This window comes from Rhinolophus sinicus, linkage group LG12 (genome assembly GCF_036562045.2).
Source record: "Rhinolophus sinicus isolate RSC01 linkage group LG12, ASM3656204v1, whole genome shotgun sequence".
NCBI classification, from domain to species: domain Eukaryota; kingdom Metazoa; phylum Chordata; class Mammalia; order Chiroptera; family Rhinolophidae; genus Rhinolophus; species Rhinolophus sinicus.
The window spans coordinates 12,228,914-12,252,285 of record NC_133761.1 but is presented as its reverse complement, the minus strand read 5'-3'; the positions used below and the strand labels follow the sequence as shown (position 1 = coordinate 12,252,285).

The window sequence follows — 23,372 nt, the reverse complement described above, 5'->3', positions numbered from 1 at the left end:
TTTCTGGTACTCTTCTAAAGCAGCGTAGGAAACACAAGGATGCACATTTCCTCTCAGCGAGTGTATCAGGCCACAGGGAGAGAAAGGGACATAAACATGGATTCCTAAAGCTATGTGACATGTGCAGTGATAGAGATTTGCACAGGGGTTGTTGGGACACCCATGGGGATAAGGCACTTAACCCAACCTGGCTGGAATAGTGGGGGAGGCTTCCTAAAGTTGCTCTTCAGCTGGGTCTTAAAGGACGAGTAGGAACTGATGGAGATAAAGATGGGCTTGGGCATCCAGGTTGAGGAGCCGGCACAACAAGGACAAGAGGAGGCAAGTAGCACGGGATGCGGTGAAGGACTGAATGTGAGGCAGGAAGTGAGGAGAGATGGGGATGGAGAAGAGCAGGGACAGATGGCAGAGGGCTCCGTGAGACTTGTCAGAAAGCCTGGGCTTTTGCTGACGTGGTGGGAGCCACGGAAGGGCTGTTAGCAGGGGCAGGACACCGGTAGATTGTGCTGTAGGTAGGTATCTCTTGCGGGGTGAAGGGATGAATGGAAGAAGCACATGGCAGGAGACAGGAGACAAGTCAGAAGGATGTCGCTGTTTTCAGGCGGCAGCTGATGAGCACCAGAACCAGAGAGTGGTAGCTGGCGTGGCGAGTAGGGGGTGTACTTGAGACCTGTGTTAGGAGGCGAATCCCGCAGGACTTGGTGACTGGATGCAAGCGATGAAGAACGGGAAGTGCCAAACAGGGCTTTTAAGGTTCTACTTTAGGGGAAAGAAGAAATGAATGGGTGAAAGGGAGGCTGAGGACTAGAGTCTCATTGCTCTGAGTGAGACCTCAACTTTTACTGATTTTAGGGCCAAGAACAGAATAAGCTCTGAGTTTCCTCTGCCCTGGGGAAGACAGCCTGTGTTGCTGGAAGGACTTCTTCCTAATTGCTCGGGCCTGCCCAGAGAGGCAGAAACTCCATTTGGGACACTTTTCAGAAGGGATCTTCTCGTTTTTGTCCTCTCCTATCTGATCCATCTTGAGTGAGATAGGTTTTCTGTGCCAGTGGTTACAACACACAGTCCTGTACTATGAAATGGAATGTTCCTCAAAAAATGTTATATGTGTGTAGAGAGCTATTTCTCCTACAAATCAGTTATAATGAACTTTGTTTTAAACAAATAAGCAAAGGATGAAATTGGCTCAAACCAACACATGACTGGGAGTGTGCTGAAAATTTTACATACCAGGGGTGCCAAAAAAACGTATACACATTTTAAGAAAGGAAAAAACTGTATTAATATATACCAATAATAAAAGATGAGTACAAGTCACGTTTGACTGCTGCAATGACAAGAGGTGCTCAAAGTGGTTACTTACCATCAGCGTCCAGACACTTCTGATTACGGTGAACTACTGCTTGAGCATAGATAACATCTCTTAAAATGTGTATACATTTTTTGGGCACCCCTGGCATATGTATAATTCAGATGGACAACTTTATGTCTTGATGGGAGGAGATTGTGCTTATTTTCAAATATAGGCACTGACGGGACCAGCTCTCGCTCCCTGCTGTGGTCGAGCCAGGGGCAGACATGGGACTTAGGCTTGAGGGATCCATCACACAGTCTCCCAGGGGAGTGACAGAAGGAGGTTGGTGGTTCCTCGTTGGAGGGCATCCTGGCCAACCTGGTTGGAGGGGAGCTGACCCCGATGGTCCCTGCTGCAGCAGCTTGCCCACGGTCCTCACTATTTGGTCTTCTCCTGCTCTCTTAGTCCCACCTCAGTTTTCCATTCCTGGTTGTTTAGCCTCTTGATGATGGTATGGGCCCTGATAGTTTTCCAATAAAATCTTTGTGCTTAGGAGAGTCAGGGCTGATTTCTGTTGCTTGCAAACAACAATCCTGAGAGTGTGGAACTTCCCTGTAGGAGAGGTATTCAGAGACTGGGTCACACACAAACACACACTCTCTTTTCCACCTATCACTCCTCTAAACCCCTGCAATCTCATATGCTTATGTGTGCACTCGGGCCAAGGGTTGAATTAGACCGGAGAGGATGACTTGTAAGTATTAGGACTTACCAAAGAAATCATCTGCTGAGAAGATTGGACTCATGCCCAGAAAGGGGATTTTTAACTTGCACAAAACTGGCAGATTTACAAATATTGAGACAGAAAAGAATGTTGAGCTGTCCATGTAGGAAAGTAAAAGATGAGAAATTGAAAACCTTAGGGCTATAGAATTTTTAAAAATAAATGCATGCCATGAGCATCTTCAGGGCAGCAAGGCTGAGTCCAGAGAAAGTTCAAGCGATGATGTTTTATAAATTCCCTTAAGGTGGCCATTGTGTTTATAAACTGTTTCTCAAATTGATGCTTCAGATGAAGAATTTAGCTGAAGGCAGGAGGAAGACAGTAACGTTTACTGAGTGTCTATCATGTGTCTGACTTTTCTCTACATTGGTTTATTTAATTCACCCCCAAACCCTACACGGTAGATATAATATCCCCATTTTATTTACAAGGAAACTACATAGGTAGAATCACACAGCTCACAAATGACAGAGCTGGAATTTGAATCCAGAAGTTTTGACTCCAAAGCTTGGGCTCTTCCTGTGACACCATTCCACCTCCTGAAGGTTACACGAGGGCAACTGGAACAATAGAGACAGAAAGAATGTATTCTAGACCTTAGGAAGAAAGTTCTTCTTCTATGTAAATAAGACTCAGGACCAGAGACATAGCTGTCATTGCGTAGTCTGAAGGGACCTTCATTGTGTTGGCATCCTACACAATATTGCCTCTAAATAACCAAGGACCTCACTTTACGGAAAATGAAGTTTAGTGCCGGGCTCTTGCTGACAAAATTAGCTGATTTTACTGTGTAACCCATTACTCAGAAGCTTGACAGAACCTTGAACGACCATCTGAAGACCACTGGGAAATAATGTCCTAAAAGTTTGGGGCTTCTGCCCTACAGAAATTGGTCAACATAGTGTCTCCCCCATATCCAGAATGTATGGTCTTGGAACCAAGGGAGGAGGTGGAAGTAGCTCCACCTCACTTCAGACTATAACACCTAACAACCCACTTAGAACATTTTAGCTTCCCATCCTGAAATCTTGAGTTGGTGGGTTTGGAAGTAAAGACATGGTTCCATTAAAATTGACGCTGAAATTGTCCCTGATTATTTGAGGCTTCTCATGCCACTGAACTAACAAGTAGAAAGAAGGTTACTTTATTGACTGGAATGATTGAGCCTCATTATCAAAGGAAGTTAGGTTACTGCTACCCATCGAAGGCAAGAAAACCATATCCAGAGCCCAGAAGACTCACTGGGTTACTTCTTAGTATTCTCATATACAATAATCATGGTTAGTGGAAAAGTGTGACAACCCAGTAAGTACAGTGTCACTAAGGGCTCTGATCCTCTGGAAATGAAGGGTTGACTCATCTTACCAAATAACAGCATTTAAGCCATTTGAGGTACTGAGGGTAGGGAGAAGGTGGAATGGTAGTGGAAGAAGGATTTTTTTATTTTCATTGCATGACCAGCAACTGATGTGTGGACTATAGCATGTCTTCTCTATTGATTATAGTTTTCTCTGCCTGTCTGTCACCTCATATGAATGGTATGTTACAATTTGGTTTCTGAGTGAGAGAGTGACTGTATCAGTTTCGCTTTACCATGACAGAGCAATTTATGGGACTTTGTGTCTCAGTAATGTTGGGGATGAGAGTTTCTTCGTTGGAATGAAGGGCAAGACGGATGCTGAGTGGATGCAAAAGGGATGGGTCATGCAGGTTACTCTCAGCATTCCTCTCTTCCCTTCCCTCCAACCCATTTGCTGTCCTTCTCTAGGCCCCGAGGTGGCTGAACTCTACAGCTCACCTCACTTGGGCTCCTTTGCCCTCTGGTTTCCAGTTAGGTTCCGTCAATGAAAGTTACCTGCAAAAGATTAGAGAGTGAGAGAAGTCTACATATTTCTTCCCCTCTCCCTCTTTGCTTCAGTATCATAGGCTTAGCGCTTGCACTTGGGTTCTTGCTAGGCAGCTCCTCTGCCCAATTTCAGCTCTCATTGGATTCTGCAGAATTGCTTTGCTCCTCTTGCCCCTTAGTTCTTTGTAGGCTCCCTTAACTCTCTTCACAGCTCTGTAATGGATCCCTTTATTAAAACCTCTGAAGTTAAACCATTCGAGCAGAGTTTTGTAACCTGCTGGGCCCCTGTGTGAAACAAATTGTGAGCTGATTTCATTTCATTGAAGCATAAAATTATCATTTTATTGCAGCAGTCTTCATTTTCCCAAAGGATGTGTAGTGGTGTTTCTTGAAAAAGCAAGGTTTTCTACAGTATTTAAATCAATGTGATCTATAAATGTTTGATTTACATGCAGCCCTCCAAGAAGAAGTCTTGCCAGGAATAATACAAAATAAGAAGGGGCTATTTTAAAAGTCTCTTTTACCGAAGAAAGTTAGGTAAACATACTTTCCTCCTAGCATTACTTATGGCAAGATGCATCATTTTTATGTCATAACTGAGAAAGTTGATTTCTATAGACATGAGGTAAAATTTAGCTATTACTCTACCTTCTTCAGTGGCTGTCATCAAGTTGTAATCCTTTGGGATATACAGTAACTAAACATTTACTTATTCCTTCTCCAGGCTTTTATTTTGGTACTTACTGAACGCCATACAATGTCCTGCCATTGGTGAAACAAAGATAAATGAGGTGTGCTCTTTGCTCGCCAGGCTCAAGCTGGGCACAGTGAGAGAGCCATGGGCAAGTTCATGCAAGTGTCTACTTTTGACTGTCCCCATAAGTGAAAATAATACTTTCATTCATTCAACAAGTTCTTGTTGAATGCTTGCTATGTGCCAATTTTGGGCACTGGAGATATAAGACAAAGGAAAAAATGAATAAAAAGGAAACAACAAAAAAAAAACCTCTCTAAAACATGCAAAAGAACAGCAAAAGAAAAAAAAACAAAGCAAAACAAAACCCCCCAAAACAAACAAACAAGACCGCCCCCACCGCCCAGCACCCCAAAACACATACTCAGATGGTCTCTGCAGTCATGGCATTTACAGTCTAGGGACCTACTGCAGAATTGTTGTGAGAATTAGATGAGATGTTTATGGAGCATCAGGCACATAGTAGATGCTTAATTAATGCGAGAGATTCTGATCATCTATTGGGGAGACAGACCCATTGCAATAAAATATAATGGCTGATATATGTGTGCAAAATAATAGAGGAACATAGATGACGAAGGAACTTAGTCTGTTGTGGGGAAATCATGGAGGGTTCCATAGAAGAACTGACATTTGAAGGACACACTTCATTTCACTGGGCAAAGGACAAGGGAGGATGACATTCAGGCAGAGGGCAAAGCCATGCAGGAGTGAGAGTGCCCATGGTATGTGGGGGATGGCATTGACTCAGTTTTGCTGGAGCAGAGGTAGCAAGGAAGGAGACAGGAAACGAGGCTGGCAGGCATGTTTAGGGCCTGATTGTGAAGAGTCCCCACCCCCACCCCCGCCCTTTCGAGAGGAGGCAAGCATCTTCCAGAGTGTTCAACCCTAGAACACCGGAGACATGTTACAACCAGCATGTTCATCCTATGGGCGGTGCACTCCACCTTCTTTTACTTTAAACAGTTTTAAAGGCTGAAGGAACCTTAGGATCCCCTAATGCTGGGGAAACCAATGGATCCAGAGTGCTGTTTCTGAGTATTAATAGGAAGTCTCTAAATCATGGTGTAGGATCCCCATGTTTCAGTAGCATCCCTCCTTAGCAGGGTTCTCTCTAGAGAAAGCACATGGATTGTGTGTGACAAATCAGTTTCCTTTCGCAGCTTAGCAAAAACATGAGATACAACATAAAGGACAAGCTCTGTCAGCTTTTGGGATTGGTAGACGCCATAAGTCAAATGCTGCCTTCTTTTTCTAATCTATTTTCCAGAACTAAAGGGAAGGAAGAAGGGCCAACAACAGATTGACAATCCATAAAATAACATTATTGAGCACATAGCGTGCGTCATGTACAGAGCTGGCTGCTGCTGATTCAAAGATGAGTAAAATGAGGTCCGTGGTCTGGGAGAAGCTCACGGTCTGGGGAGGACGCAGTGGTGTCTATAGACTGAACGTCTGCCATGTATCAGGCAAGGTGTTTGGCTCCATACATTATCCCGTAATGACTGTGAGAGGCAAGTATAGTGACCATTCTCAGCTTGGAGAGCTAAGGTCCCAGAAGTTGAGTTACTTGCTTGAAGTCTCATAACTGAGATATCGGTCAGGGTCCCTGCAGGAAACACGTGCACCCTCAGATGGGGTAAGTGAGAGCAGTTTAGTGAAGGGACAGTTTGCAACGGTATGGGCGGGGTAAATGAAACCAACAAAGGATGGTGGGGCACTGTTGGGATAGCAGTGCGGAGGAGAATTCCCACTCCTTTCCCTAAAGTGGTAAGTGGAGGGAGCTGGTACAGGAACCTGGAGACAGGAGCTACGATCGTAGGACAGGGCCACCAGATGGGAGCAGTGGCTTTTGGTCAAAGGTTACAGCCAAGTTCCAGTGACTTGGGAGAAAGGAGTCAAGAGGGATAAATACCCTGACCTGACTCTCTTCCTGCCCTTCAATCTCCTGCTGGTGTCTCCCATGGATAAACCCAACCAGGAGCTAGAGGGCAAGAGAGCCCATGGCTGCAGCCTCCTGGGGCACCGAGCAAGGCAGAGAAGGGCAGAATGTTGTGTCTGGAAAGGCAACGGGAAATACCCAGCACAGCCAGTAAGGGACGAAGAGGAGATTTAAACCTCACCCCCACCCCCCCCTTTTTTTCTGGCTTCCTGTCCCTTGCCTTGTCCACTCTGCCATGTTAAAGCAGCAGCTCTATAACATTTACAATTACCTGGAGGATAAGAGGAAAAGTCAGCAAGATTAAACGGCACAGCATGGTGGGTGGATGTATTTGCTTTTGATTAGTCTGCCATCCATTGCTCCCGTTCTTTTGGCAACAGCACCCCCCCCCCCCCTTAGTGCTTAACACACGTGCAATTGCTGGGGCTGCCATTGCACGTGTGTTAAGGTGACCGGGTGGACATGTGGCCCAGGTGGAGCATTTCTCCACAGGACAGGGTTGGCGGCTGAATCTTATAGATGTCAGACTTTCCTGTGACAAGCAGAGTGTACACTGCCAGCAAAGTGGGCCAGGCGGTTTCAGGCTGGAGGATAGGCTGGGAGAACTGCTTCTTTAGGTCACCCCATTTCCTCTTAGGAGGTACATCTGGGTTTGTGGCGATGGGATTCTGCCTGTCCAGGGTGAGGTCCTGTTGAAATTCCTGCAGAGGCATTTTATTTGATTGCAAGAAGCATATTGGTCAAGATATTTTATCTACGTCTGCATCTAGGTTCTGGGGACAATTTCTTACTGGGCCACCAGCACCATCTTGTTGTAAAGTTCCTGGATCATGTATCTTGTTATATAACCATTAATCAATCAATCAATATATCTATCATCTATTTATCTTATATATATCTTACATAAATACATCTTGTTAGTGCTCACTTCATACACTAAAATGGGAACGATACAGAGAAGATTAGTATGGTCCCTGTGGAAGAATGACAGGCAAATTCGTGAAGCATTCCATATTTTAAAAGAGAATTATCTTATGTCCCAGCAATTCCACTCCTGGGTATTTATCCAAGGAAATCCAAAACATGAATTAGAAAAGATATATGCACCCCTATGTTTCCTGCAGCACTATTTACAATAGCCGAGATATGGAAACAACCAAAATGCCTATCAATAGACAATTGGATAAAGAAATTGTGGTACATCTATACAATGGAGTATTACTCTGCCATAAAATGAACAAAATCTTACTATTTGCAACAACATGGTTGGATCTAAAGGGTATTATGTTAAGTGAAATAAGTCAGACTGAGACAGACAAATATCACATGATCTCACGTATATGTGGAATCTAAAGAACAGAATAAATGAACAAATAAAACAGAAATAGACTCATAGATACAGAGAACAAACTGACGGTTACTGGATGGGAAGTGAGAAAGGTGAAGGGATTAAGAAGTATAAACTGGTAGTTACAAAATAGTCACAGGAATGTAAAGTACAGTATGGAGAATATAGTCAATAATATAGTAAAAACTATGTATAGTATCAGGTGGGTATTAGACTTATTGGGGAGTTACTCCATAAATGATATAAATGTTTAATCACTATACTGTACACCTGAAACTAATGTAAAATAATGAATGTCAACTCTAATTGAAAAAATATATAGTCATGGGATGTAAAGTACAGCATAGGGAATATAGTCAATAATATTGTAACAACTACAGTGTCAGATGGGCAATAGACTTATTGGGGTTATCACTTTGTGAGGTATATAAATGTCTAATCACTATGTTGTTTAGTACACCTCAAAATAATAATAATACACAAATACATATCATTATGGGGTTCTAGGCATCACACATGGATATCAAATTACAACAATAAAATGGTGACCAGTGTGTGTGGGCTTGTGTGTCATTTCTCTAGAAGGGCTAGGAGGGGCTGAGTACAAGCCTGGATATAGTGAGACAATCAGGACATGTGACCCACATCAGGCCAATCAGAGCAAACTGCAGGACTCCTGCTGGTGATACCGGGAAGGCTCTTTTCTACAGGAGTTGCTGAGAGGGTGGGACACAGCCCTGCAGGGGTTGGCAGCCATCTTGCCTCCGTGAGGGAAGGTGGAGAGAATGGAGCTAATGCAGAGGACAGGACAGCTGAAGATAAAATATAGACTAGAGTGACAAACTCTTCCCAGACTGTCCTGATTTTAAAACTTCAAGTCCCATATCCTAGGCAGACTGGGACAGTCTCCACCTCAAGTAGCGAGTAGAAGTGTGTCCTGATGATATCATTGGGGCCTCCAGATTCAGCCCTGCCTGTGGACTTTTCACTGGCTTTTGTTTTTTGCAACCAAATGGGTTGTGACTGAGCCAGAAATGGGCAGCGTAGGGGACAGCACCAGCTGTGTGGCTTCCCAGTACTCCTCGATTTTCCCATCTTTAAGATGAGCAGATAGATGACTTATATGTTCTCTTCCAGCCCCATAAAATTTATGCATTTGCAGCATTCCAGGCTTGCAACCTCCCCCTCTCCCTTTTAAAAATTAAAACAAAACAAACTTGCTGTGCAGAGTGTTCCAAAATGCAAGCAATGTGCTTGAGCTGATGTTATCATCTCTTAGCACAGTTTTTCTGAGATGAAAGTGAGGACTATTAAATTATGTGCTTGCAACTTTTATGGTAAGTTTCATTCTTAGGAAGGAGGCTGGAACACTAAGCATGAAATGGTACAGTCATACACTGCTTAACGATGGGGATACGTTCTGAGAAATGTGTCCTTAGGTGATTTGGTTCCTATGCAGGCATCACAGAGTACATTTACACAAACCTAGATAAAGCCCAATACACACCCAGCCTACATGGTTCAGACTATTGCTCTTAGGCTAGAAACCAGAACAGCATGTTACTGTACTGAATACTGTAGGCAACTGTAACACAGGGGTATGTGTATACTTGTATCTAAACACAGAAAAGTTTAAAGTATAGTATGAAAGATAAAAAATGATTCACCTGCATAAGGCACTTACCATGAAGGGAGCTTGTAGGACTGGACGCTGCTCTGGGTGAGTCAGTGAGTGAGTGGTGAGCGAATGCGAAAGCCTAGGACATACTGTACATTGCTGTACTTTATAAACCGTACGCTTAGGCTACACTAAATTTCTAAAACAACAGGAGGCTAAATCAAGCACAAGAGGAAATGATGCAATTAAGAGACATGGTAAATACGAGATGTATGAGGCTGCTGCCAGTGTAACACATACTGGTTTGACAGCAAACTTTTTTCATAAGTAGAAAGAGTACACTCTAAAACAAGGATTAAAAGTATAGTATAGTAAACACATACATCAGAAACATAGTTCTTTATTATCATTATCATTACATACTGTACATAATTGTCTGTGCTATACGTTTATATAACTGACAGCACAGTAGGTTTGTTCACACAAACATCGCCAGAAATACGTAACACGTTGCACTAGGATGTCAGAATGGTTAGGTCGGTTAGGACGTCACTAGGTAATAGGAACTTTTCAGCTCCATTATAATCTTCCGGGATCACTGTCCAATCCATCATTGACTTGAGGTCTATTATGCAGTGTAAGACTGTATTTATTTTGCTTGTGATACTAAACAGCCGGAGAGTCTTTGAGAATCAGTTAAGTTGCTCACCGGCAGTGATGGCTCTCAGGATGGAGCTTTCAAGGCAACCTGATGCAAGCATGTTCTAAGTCACAGATTTCCAGACCAGAAAGAGACCTAGTCTAGTAGGAGTCACAATTCCTGGGTCCTAGAATAATAACTTAGTTACTTAGTGGTTTAGAGTTGACGATGCATTTTAACATATATTCTCCTCTGTGCGGTATTCCCTTCACCTGTAACATTCTTCCTCAGGTACTGAGTTTTATTTCACTAGTTTCCACTTACTCTTTAGGTCTTATCTTCAATGTCCTTAGGGAAGTTTTTTTCTGGCACCCTTAGAGCGGCTTGGTTTCTGTAGTGATTATGGTGAAGCAGGATAGATATTGGTTGTCAAGCACACCATTTCATTTCTCCCTCTTGTGATAACAGCCTCTCCTTTGGGGGAAAATTTCCTCCTTTCTGGGTGGTTTTGCTGGGGCTATTAATCACACTGCCAGCCTCACATCCCCACAGGGTTGCCAGGTAACAAGGCGGAGCCGATCATAATCTCTACCATCTGGTGCAGTGATTAGTCCATAGATAGGCATGTGAACTAAATGGGGCCAATCAGGGTCTTCTCTGTTACTCATCAAGGGAGACCTTGAGAGAGAGGGTGTCTTTCTTCTGATGAGGCTGCTAAGCCAGAAGCATGTGCATCGAGAGATACCAGAGGCTTTTTCTTAGCAGCATTGAGGAAAACTATCAGTATTAGGAGAGAAAGAAGGCACGGCCCCACCGGAAGTAGTGGTGAGTAATGGAAGAAGAATGAGAGCTCTCTCTAGAAATGCACTCCACATACCATAAAATGGACCCTTTTAAAGTGTACAATTCAGTGGTGCTTACTTTATTCACGGATTTGAGCAACCATCACTATTATCTAATTCCAGAACATTTTCATCACTCCAAAAGGAAACTCCGTAACCTTTAGCAGTCACTCCCAATTCCCCCCTCATCCTAGCCCCTGGAAACCACTACTTTATTTCTGGAAACCACTACTTTATTTCTGTCTCCATGTGTTTGCCTATTCTGGATATTTTATAAAAATGGGATCATATAATATTTTACCCCTTTTGCCTGCCTTCTTCCACTTAATGTAATGTTTTCAAGGTTCATCCACATTTCAGCATGTATCAGTACTTCACTCCTTTTTATGGCTGAATAATATCCCATTGTATGGATAGACCACATTTTGTTTCTCCATTCATCAGTTGGTAGACATTTTCTCGTTTTTGACTATTAGGAATAATGCTGCTATGAATTTTTCATAGACTAGTACATGATTGTAATATCGTATTTTGCCGTGTATAACGCGCACCCACATTTTTGGCCCATCCTTTCAGGGAAAAAAATCTTTCGTTTTAACTTTTTAATTCAAATTTTTGTTTACATTTAGGTACTTGTTTTTTGTATTATAAAGGCATTTTATCATTTTTTTTAACATATTATGGTACAAGAAATTGTATGTAACAAATAATTACAAAACACAAGAACAGATACAAGGTACAAGAAATTTTATGTACTGGTAACAAATTTATGATATTTACATATCACAGAAGGCCAAGAACTCTTTGTCACTGCAAGTTCATTGTTAAGTTCAACAAAACCGATTATTGTATTCCAGGGTATTATTTTGCATACGGATATCCTTATTGATTTCTAGAGTTACACTTTTAACTCATGGGCATAAATAAAAGAATTAAAGACATTTATATAGATATGGAATTAGTACCGTACCACCCACGTATAATACGCATCCTTATTTTTCCCTCACAAATTTGGGCAAAAAAGTGTGCATTATACATGGCAAAATAAAGTAAATTATTTTTGTGATAATTTGTTAATGTCTGTCTTTCCCATCAGATTATAAATCTGTGAGTACAGGAGAGCTTAGATAGTGCCTAACAGTTAGTAGGTGTTCAATGATTACATATTTGCTGAGCGAATAAATGAAAAACACAGGAGTATGATCCCCATTTTATAGACAGGGAAGCTAAGGGGCAGGAGATTAAGTAACTTGACCAAATCATGTAACTAGCACACCCATCAGACATCCTAATTATAAACAACAGCAACTAACTATGGCTGATTTGAGAAGAAAAGTATTTTATTGAAAGGCTATTGGGGAACTCACAGAATCACCAAGGAGACCCAGGCTTAGAAAATGAATTGAAACAAGGGAGGCAAGATGGCTGCCAGGACCAAGGCCAAAATCATGTCTGGGAAGCGGACTAGGGAGGATACTGCTGACATCTCCTCTGACCAGAGGACATTACCAGTGTACCACTGCCACCATCACTGTCCCTGAATATCAGATGTTGCTGCTACTGCTGCTGGCTTCACCAAAATTCCTTTCCATTGACCCAGTTTTTTGTATCACCAGGTTCTTTTGACTGAAAACCCATGGGCCCATCTGATTGGCCGTGACTTAGCTGCAAGGGAAGCTGGAAAGTGAGTATCTGGCCTTTTAGACTTCTACAGGGGAGGTGGGCTCTGCCTGACCCCAGCACTCTTAGTGGGCAGTTCTCTAGAGCAGGAAGATTTAGTGTTGGGTAGAAAAAAAAAAATTTCACTCTAATAATAGGTGGAAAGCCAGATCTCCAAATTGAATACATTATAGTTGTTTGATAGTTTCTGACAAAAAGCCCAGTTCTCTGAATCTTTTGAGTCTGTGAAACCCTTACTGTGTTATTTTTTTATCGACTCCCCACTCTCCAAATGTCAGGTGTCAAAGCTATGACAGGTCATTATGTACTCAAGAGACCTATTAATTTCTTATCTATCCCCACCTTTTATTTTAAAAGCAAATCCTGCCAGAACACAAGAGCCTTTTTTAAATGTAAGCAGAATCAAATGCCTTAAAAAACAAGTAAAAAAACAAAACAAAAATATCCAGAAAAATATGAGGGCTTCAGCCTCTGATCTTGCCATGCACATGTGATTGGGGGCATTTCCCTGTTGCTTTAGACCTTGAGAGGACTGGCCTGATGGCAGTGTTTGTCTCTCACCCTCTGTTGAAACACATATGGCTCTTTCCTTGGTTGATATCCCCAGGACTTTTTGTGTGTCAACTCTCTCAACATACCCCGAAGGGAAGCTGGCCCCACACCATCCATCTGGTGCTGATGGAAACAGAGATGTTGCACCACCTGAGAGGTTTCATCCTGAATTAAGCAGTCATTGATTAGATCTGTGTAAAAATGCACCAACTCTCCTCTGCCTTTGGGCACCTGGATAATTAAGCTGCATAATTATTCACAACCACTAAGGAGATGCCAACCTCTCTCGAATTTAAGCCAAGAGACCTCAGGTTTGCTAGACCATAGGGGAAGGACATTCCAGAGGACAAGGCCACCTCTCTTAATCCTGGGTATTTCAGCTGGAGGGATCTTAGAGATAATCCAGCTCTACCCTGACCATTTTATAGAAATTGGGGCCTACAGAGGTAAAGAAACTGCTCAAGGTTACAGAGCTTAAAAGTGGCAGAATCAAGGCAAAACTTTGGTTCTCCACCTCTAAAATAAAGGTGATAAAAATAATAAAATATTCGCCTGTGTATCACAAGCTTGTTCTGACCTTAAATAAGAAAATATATGTGGAAGCACTGTTATGCAAATGTTAGGTCAATTTAGCAGACCCTGAACAAGTGCTTAATCTCTGTGTGTCTCAATCTCATCACCTGTGAGGTGGGAATAATATCATCAGTCCCCTGTCATCAACCTGTGTGAGGATTAAGTTAGAACATGTGAATTACTTGGGATAGAACTTGGCACATTGCATGTGCTCAATGAATGCTAGCTATTATGTTCTTTTATTGAATCTAACTCCCAAAGGAAACTTTAATTAGGTCCTGTTACTTGACTGATAAATTAAAAAGTTAATTGACTCACTTACTCTCCTCCAAATTTTCTTCTTGGAAATTTGTTCAAAAGCTAAGGTCTCACTGTGCTCTTTTAATGAGACCCAGGAACAGTAGAGAGGGCTGTCTTAGAGACTGAGGGGCTTGGCTGTACCACCTGTCTGAACGTGCAGCCTCTGGGTGTTGCCCTGCAGGTGAACATGTTTCAAATCCCGGCTCTGTCAGTTGCAGGGTGACCCCTTCCTTTGGGCATCCATTTCCTCAACTGTAAAAAGGGGATAAACAGGCTGTTCTTAATTCTAGATATCTTTGTAGAAGTTGTAGGCATTGAACCTGAATTTATTGATTTCCTAGAACAAGATGGTATAAGTCAAGCCTGTGGATTCTAGAGCTAGAGTCCTTGGTTTCAAGGGCAGTCATCAGTGACTGGGCAAGTTATTTAATCACTTTAATCAGTTACTTAAGCCTCAGTTCTCTGATCTGTAAAATGGGATGATAACAGTACTTCCTTCAAGACTTGCTGTGAGGATTAAATTAGATAATACATGTAAACTATTCGGCATAGTGTCTGGCACCCTGTAAGTTCCTACTGAAATATTGGCTATAATAATAACAGCTTCTGGAAGATGTTTGTTTCTAAAGCTAACCTCCTAGTATTAACCTCCCAGTATCTTTCCTCCATATTTTCCAGTTTTTTTCCTTTGAAGTCAAGTCCAAAGTTTTGATTAACTGAGAGTTCTGGTTGATTGAAGACTGGTTAATCAAGAGTTGGCTCACCTCTATTTTTGTGGTTCATGCATATTTATGGTAGAATTTGCAAAGGGCTTGCTGGGCATCATATGGCACTTGCCTTGAGCATATTCATTCTGAGGGCAGGACATAAATGTGGGTTCCCACGAAATGGCCACCGCTCTGAAAGCCTTAAGGCAAGTTGGCCTCTGGGAGATCCAAATTAGACAATATCTTACCAGAAGTAGAAGCAACTTCTTAAGAAAAAGAAAAATATATCTAATATCACATTTTGTTTGAGTGCATGAGGGAATATATTTTTCTTGGAGGTAAATAAAAAAGAAGCAACCACCCCGTTTACACAAAAGTAATAAATAGTAATGAAATCTCCTGTGAACAGCCACTTCTTAGCAACCTGGACCCAGAAGATGTAGGTTCAAGTCAAGGGTGGTGGAATAATATTAGATGCATCATATAAAAACACAAAGAACGCGGAGAACTGGTTATGGATTTATGACATGTTTATGAGGCTGAATATTTGGAGTTTTAAGAGCCTCCTTCCCATGGCTTTGCAAGGAAAGGCAGCTCTAGAGAATGTTTCTACTCAGCCTTCCGGAGATGAGGGAAGGGGGTGGGGAGGAGGAAAAGGGGCCGTTCATTTGGTGATGGAAGAGCAGCTGAACTTGCTCCAGAGTCTCAGCCCCTTTGCACAGGAAGCCAACTAAAGGGTCTTGGTGTTAGGTCAGCATCTGGGAAAAGTGGTCTCACTGAAAGAGACGTCCTGAGGTGTCCTGACTCCAGCCAGCCTTTGGGTTCTTGGCCATGGAGTCCTTGGCACATTGGTAATGGAACCATTTGTCTTCACAGCTCTCAGTTGTCCTTGCACAGTCCCCGGTCCACTTTGTAACATCACTGCTCCTCCCACCTTGCTGTCTGGTGACCTCTGCCTATGCCGCCTATACGGTCCCCTAATGGCACCTTCCCCCAGGCCTTCTGTTGGGGGTTCTCTGCCCTCACCATCCTCCCATTCATCGAGTTTATCACCCTGTCTCAGATCAACCAATTACGTGTATGTTACGTAACTACTACTGATACTAAGCATTGAGCACTGACTGTGTGCTCATTGCGAGGTCCTTTATAGAGATTCTCTAAAATGCTTACAAAATTCTATAGCGATGGGTATTTGTAGCTCCATTTTTCGTATGAGAAAGCTGAAGCTTAGTTCCTTGACTTATCCAAAGTCGTGCAACGAGTTAGTGGCAGAGTCAGAATTTAATCCTAGACCCTCTCTTTTAAAGATTTGAGCTCTTTCTACAACCTCAGTGGTCTTCCAGCTCTGAGTCACTATGGGGCTTTTCTCATAACAGAGTCATAGAAAAGATAAAAAGAAGGTGAGCTGTCCTGTGGGGATCAGAGGTGGGTACTCTTGTCATATGTTGACAGTCGTTCATTTTGAGTTCACTGCTACGTAAAATTTCTGTATTAATTGATTCAGTGGGATTGAGTTATTTTTGAGCACATACCTACTTGTAGGCAAGTCTCTGGCAACTAACTTACCCTCTGTGGGTTGGTAAAGGCCTCCTGGTAGACAGTAGTTGGGTTAAGTTGAGATAATGATGTAAAGTGTGTGGTACTGGGTGGCACTCCATGAATGGCAGTACTTACTATGATTTTACACTTGATTTTAGTCAAAATACCAAGATTACAAAGATGCATTTCTCATTTAATGAAGGACCTAAGAGAATGCGGTTTTCTTCAAAGACAGCTGAATCCACCTGGGTCTTATGGACTCTTCAGCCCCGCACAGCAGAGAAGGTCCCATCTACCTGGGAAAACGTAAAGGGTGCTGGTAGATGTTTAAATCTGGGAACAGATACACACAGCTGCTTTCATGAGCCAGGCACCCTCCTGGCAGAGAATTTTGAAATGGGACACTTGTATTAGGAAGGCAGCTTCCCAGGTGCTTTGTAAAATTCTTTAGTTGAGTTGTCATGTGGGGGCTCTCATTCTCTGCAGCTGCCACTCAAAGAAAGAAAACTGTTCTTTCTCTTAGATCTTCTCTGCCTCCTCTTCCCACGAGCTTCCACATGGATGGCCTACAAGAGCCATGGAGGTCTCCAGTTATCCCCGGAGTATTTGTTAGAGTTCCCAGCAGACACATAGGGAAAAGAGAAGTCAAGTTGCCAGGAAACAACTCTGATTTCACGAGGCATTTTCCATGCAGAGTAAGTGACTTGAAGAAATCGTATATGCCTTTGGGCTAAGCTAGGCCAAGTGAAGCCAGAATGTTTGAATATCGATGAGGGCATATAAAAGCTGAAAGGGTCTCATGGGTCCTGATCACTGAGAGCATTTGAGAGCTGAGATTCAGGAGACACTCCAGGACTCTGGGAAGTTGTTACTTGCCCCAACAGGTATTTCTTGAGTACATAAGTCAAGGCACTTTGCTGCAAGTGAAAGAAACTCAAATTAGTTTAAGGAAAAATAAAAGAGCAGAGGGAATTTATTGGCTCACATACATGAAAAGCCCAGGGGTGGCTCTCGGGCTGTGGGCATGGCTGGGGGCTCCATTTCCTCTGTCTGTTTCTCTGCATCTCACGTCCTTGCTCATGTGTGCACTGGCTACAACTCCTCCAGGCAGGTTTTTCTCAGTGGTGACAGAGGTGGCCAGTGGCACCTCCCAGCTTCCATTGTCTTCAGAGCTAGTGATCCTAAAAATAAGGGAGAACATCATTCCCAGAATTCCACCCCAGTTACCAGGAATGATGTGATTGACCTGGCTTGGGTGACATACCCATTTCCTGAGCAATTGCTCCGTCCAGGAGAATTCCGACTGGCACCGTCTGAAGTTGAACAGATGGGGGCTGCCCCACCTGAAACATCTGGACTACACATAGGGGAAGGGACTAATCCTTCGGAGATGCTGGGCAGATAAGAAGGCTTACCTCCTCTACTATGAGCATCTCCCATGGCATCGTCGTGGTGGAACTGGGGGCCAGGATACCCACTCTCTGAGATCATGGCCTTGTTGGGGAGTGTGGCATGTCCTGCCTTTCTTCTATAGTGACAGAATTTTTGCCATGGTTGCCTATTGTAGGCAGAATAATGCTCCCTTCCCCCAAAGATGTCCATGTCCTAATACCCAGGACCTATGAATATGTTACATTACATGGCAAGGGGGAATTAAGATTACAGGTTAAACGAAGGATGCTAATCAGAGGGCCTTAAAATAAGGAGAGTAGCCTAGATGATCCAAGTGGGTCTAATGTAATCACATGAGTCTTTAAGTGGGGGAAGAAGGTAGCAGAAGAGTGAGAACCAGAGAGATGGCATTGGGAGAAACACTCACCTGCCCAGTGCTGACTTTAAAGATGGAAGGAAGTCATGACCTAGGAAATGTCAGTGACCTCTAGAAGCTGGAAAAGGCAAGACATGGATTCTCCCCTAGAACCTTCAGAAGGGAACCCAGTCCTGTCAATACCTTGATTTTAGCCCAGTGAGAACTATTTCACACTTCTGACCTCCAGAAATGTACGATAATAAATTTGTGTTGTCTTACACAAGTAACTTTGTGGTAATTTGTCACAGCAGCAATAGGAAACTACTACACTGCCCAGACTGAAAGGGACATTGCTCAGCCTTCTCTGCATCCAAGTGTGGCAATGAGTTCTGGGTGTAGATGGAGCAGTTGTGGGGCAGCTCCTGGGAATCTCAGGCCTCAAGCAGCATCCCCCTTCCCTTCTTTTTCATCTCTCTTCCATCCTGCTGCCTAGCCGTGGATGCCAATTGGACCACAAGGATGAGGCCCCACCCTATAGAAGGTGGAGGCGTGAGCTGGAAGGAGCAGAGCCACACGCCAGCCTTGGCATTTCTACTTCCACATCGTGACCTGAGTAGAAAGAAATGAATTTCTAGCTCGGTCAAGCCGCTGTTATTATGGGTGTTTGCAGAACTCACAGCTGGAGCCAATCCCAATTATTGTAGAAAGAAATGACATTAACCCTGACTTTTTAGGAGGTCTGACAGACCCAGTCTACAAGGTGAGAGCACCCCAAGGGTTTCCCAGTGATGGGTCAGAGTTCCTCCCTGATCCTGAGCTCTCCCCCACACCCAGCATCTTTTCCATCCTGTGCTGCATTCTTGGCTGCACAGCCCTCATCTCCAGCCTGTCTCTTACCTTTGCTGTTGGTATCTATTCTTAGGCAGCAACCTTAGCCAACCTTGATTCAGCTTGACGCTCTGGCTCTCTGAACCCTGTGCTGCCTTGGGAAGCACCCATGATCCAATTCTGGCCCCGTGAACTCACCCCTACCCTGGCTGGCCTTCCCTTACATCCCACTCAGGTAAAGCTAAACAAGAATGCAAGATTTAATTAGCATTGTAGACCTTGTCTCCACGTCTCTGTGTGTGACTTCAGAGGAAATTATAGTTATAATAGTTAACATTTATTGAGCACTTCCCATGGGACATAAAATGGATTAAGTGCTCTATATTTTAGTTTCATTTAATCCTCAGAACCACACGAGAGGGTAGGTATTAGAGTTATGTTACAGATAAAGAAACTGAAGCTGTCTTAACAGAGAAGTTAAATAGTTTGTCTGAGGTCACTCAACTGCTAAGTGAGAGAACCGGTGTGCAAAGCAGGCAATCTGATTTCAGAGCCCATGCGGTGCTACCTTAGGTGTCCTGCTTGCTGAGCCCCGCCACTGTCATCTTCTGAGCAGCACTTTACTCAGCAAAATGTTTAGATGATGGTGATAATGAGTCAGGGTATCAGGCAGGGCGTCCATGTCTGGTTGTGTGGCCTGTGCACTGCACAACTCCGGAGGTTGTCACGCACATTGTCAGCAATGTGAATTGTAAACCCTGGGGTTCCACAGTAGACAACCTGCACAAATATACGTGGCCACTCCGAGGCCTTGGGACCTGCCAAACCGATAGCGAAAGGTCACAGGGACATGCCAGGAACTCAGCTGGGGAGCTATTAAAAACTGTGCTTGGGACTTGGTGTTGAAGATTAGCCATCGGGGAAACAAGCCAAGGTAATGGGAGACAGGAACGCAGAGCACTTTTGCTGGGGCAACCTGACAAATTCTGCTGGATCGTTTCTTTCACGCCCAGACCTGCATTAGATGACTCTTTAACATGCGGGAAGGAGTTAGTTTTGTTGTTGTATCACAAAAATAACACATGCATATCGACAGACATTTGGAAAATGTAGAAAAGTTTAAATAAGAAAATACTAGCCACCCATTGTCCACAAGCAGAGCAAACCACTGCTCATAGTTCATTGTTTTTTTTTTTCCTCCAGGCTCTCCTCATTCTGTTTCTTGATGGATCCTATGGAGATAAATAGGTAGATAGATGTAGGTAGAGAAATCTCTCTCTGTGCGTGGCTGTCTTGAGTGTGGAGGGGCTGCTGGGACGTGTAGGCCGGCACATAATCATGACCTTGCACACCAGGGAGCTTGGTGACCTTCCAAATGATAAACTGGTCCTCCTGAAAGGTGATGTGGTTCAGCCTTCTTCTCTTCATCACCTTCTGCTCCACCTTGATAGCATGAATACATTTTCTAGATGAGGAACTAAGACTTAGGCAGGTAACTTGACCTGCTTGGGGTCATACAGTGAGGCAGTGGCATACTGGGTCCAGAACTTGGGGCTCCTGACTGCTTTCCAAGAACGCAGCATGTTCCAAAATGGGTGTAGTGGAAGATCAGATTTACCATATACTGTGGAATAAAGAATTGTTCCATGGTCCATGCAGCACTTTGGTCAAAGCCTCACACTGTGATCCTCTCTGAGATTCACAAATATCTTAGCAGACTGAAAGCTCTGAGAAGGCCTGCAGCAAAGGAAGCTATTGAACTTGGTTAAATTCACTGTATCTTTTTTTTAAAGATTTTTTTTTTTTAATTGGGGAAGGGGAACAGGACTTTTTTGGGGAACAGTGTGTACTTCCAGGACTTTTTTCCAAGTCAAGTTGTTGTCCTTTCAATCTTAGTTGTTCAATCTTAGTTGGGGAGGGTGCAACTCAGCTCCAGGTCCAGTTGCTGTTAGTTGCAAGGGGTGCAGCCCACCATCCCTTGCGGGAGTCGAACCAGCAACCTGTGGTTGAGAGGACGCGCTCCAACCGACTGAGCCATCTGGGAGCTCAGCGGCAGCTCAGTTCAAGGTGCCGTGTTCAATCTTAGTTGCAGGGGGCAGAGCCCACCATCCCTTGCGGGAGTCGAGGAATCAAACTGGCAACTTTGTGGTTGAGAGCCCACTGGCCTATGTGGGAATCAAACCGACAGCTTTCAGCATTAGGAGCACAGAGCTCCAACCACCTGAGCCACCAGGCCGGACCCCCCAATTCACTGTTTCTTGAATTTGTGTGGACACGGAACTCTTTTCTCATTGATCATTTAGTCATGTTTTGAGGAACATGTCTGGGTAGAGAGAGGCTGTGTCATACTGTACTGCCTGTCCACTTAGGCCAGAAAGGATACCCGTCGACATAAGAAATGTCATATTGAGTCAGAGCCACAATCCTTCTAGCCCAGGAATGGGCTCTCTGACAGGGCCACCAATACAAGTATTGCAAGATTGTGTGGCTTCCCGCCACTGAGGCCAGGCTTAGAGGCTGGAGACTGGGTTTTCCTTAATAATGGCCTCATAGCTTACTATGACACTGTTGTCCCCAAAAATGCCCCGAAACTCTTGAAAAGTTCCAATAGCTTACACTAAATAAGTTCCACGGGAACAAGTTCTTGTGTGTCTTATTTATCTCTGTATCCTCACTGTCTAGAATGATGCCTGGTACATAGTAGGTACTCAACAAAGACCTGCAGAATGAGTGGAATTAAATTTCTAATTACTTTTGGGAGTTGCAGAATTCCGAAATCCTTTCCTCTGACTGACATAAAATCTTTAACTTTCCCCTTCCAGGCTCTGAGACTTAAAATCTATGGCTTAGATTTAGCAGATGTATATTGAATGCTTCAAGTATGCAAACCCTATGCTAGATATGTTCCCATATAAATAATCTCTCATTTGATATTTTCAATGACCCGGTAAGGTACTATAATCTCAATTTTCCAGGTGAGGAGGCTGAGGCTTGCAGGTGTTAGGTGACTCAACCAAGGTGACGTTCTTAGTAAGTGACAAAGCTGAGGTTTGTGACTCCATGGTCAGAGATGGGTGTAGTTTGTTAATGGGACAAGCAAAGCAGACTTGAGATGCATCAACCAGAGGCCGGCTTCAGAGGAAGAGCCTCCAGGTTATAAAGGAAGGCACTTCCTCTTCGGAAAAGTTGTCTGCATCTGCAACAAGCACTGGTCATGATGACTGTCCTGGGTGCTAAGTGGGGACCCCAGGCCACCTGTCATGTGCCTTTGTGGAAAATAATGGCCGAGTCACTCTGAACCTTGAGACACATGAATAGTTCCCAGCTGATAGAACAGCTGAAATCCTAAGCCTCCCAAGCCTTGGTTACCGCAACACAGTTCCATAACACACCAGCATGACTATGAATTTCCCTGTCCACTCAGCAAGTTGCTATTTCTTTTTCCATCCAACCCTTTAAATGCCTAGGCATTGATCTTATTGGCACCAGAATAACTTTTTCAGTTTAAGAATTAAAGAAAGGCAACCATTGTAACACCTGGCTGCCCTCCGAAAACAGTGTCTGTTCCTTTGAGCTAGAGCAAGTGAAAGTGTGTAGTGGGATGGAATGTCTGGTGGGTAGAGGAGTGTGTCTCAGTGGATTCCTAGGATGTAAAAACTAGGAGGAGCCCTAGAGATCATTTGATTCCTCCTCTTATAGAAGTTGCCCAAGATCACGTCACTGTTGGGCTTCAAATTTAAGTCTCTTGATTCTTGATGCCGTTTTCATTATTCCCTGCTATTTTCAATACACTCCTGCTCCATCGTTCATGCTGTGTGACCTTATGCAAGCATTTAACCTCTCTGTTCTTTGCTCCTCTGTAAAATGCAGACAAACATAGTTACCTACCTCATGGAGTTATGGTAAGGAATAAATGAGATTTTTCCTATAAAGTGGTTTCCCCAAGTGTCTGGCATACATAATTGCTTAGTAAATTACAGATTAAAATTAAAAAAAAAAAAAATTTCAATTGCAGTTGACATTCAATATTATTTTTATATTAGTTTCAGGTGTACAGCATAGTGATTAGACATTTATATGATTATGAATTGACCCCCTCTGATAAGTCTAGTACCCACCTGGCATTATACATAGTTATCACAATATTATTGACTATAATCCCTATGCTGTACTTTATATCCACGTGACTATTTTGTAATTGCCCATTTGTACTTCTTCACCTTTTTCACCCAACCCCCTGGAACCCCCCTCTCATCTGGCAACCATTAGTTTATTCTCTGTACCTATGAGCCTGTTTCTGTTTTGTTTGTTCGTGTATTTTGTTTTATAGATTCCACATGTAAATGAAATCATATGGTATTTGTCTTTCTCTGTT

At 43.3% G+C, this 23,372-nt stretch overlaps 1 protein-coding gene and 1 non-coding gene across 3 annotated transcripts in view; both read left to right on the top strand.

The window, feature by feature from the left end:
* NTAQ1 (N-terminal glutamine amidase 1) overlaps nt 1–23,372 on the top strand; it is a 213,786-nt gene that overhangs the window by 87,958 nt on the left and 102,456 nt on the right. Inside the window, exon 6 of one of the 2 annotated variants that reach the window (XR_012490736.1) lies at nt 12,685–12,752. The exons of the other annotated variant lie outside the window; for it this stretch is intronic. The gene's annotated coding sequence lies outside the window, so the exon portion shown is untranslated. The remainder of the gene's footprint in view (nt 1–12,684; nt 12,753–23,372) is intronic. 2 annotated transcript variants of the gene reach the window in all.
* LOC141568006 (U6 spliceosomal RNA) lies at nt 7,537–7,639 on the top strand. Its single transcript, XR_012491024.1, has one exon. It is a non-coding gene; the product is annotated as a U6 spliceosomal RNA (small nuclear RNA).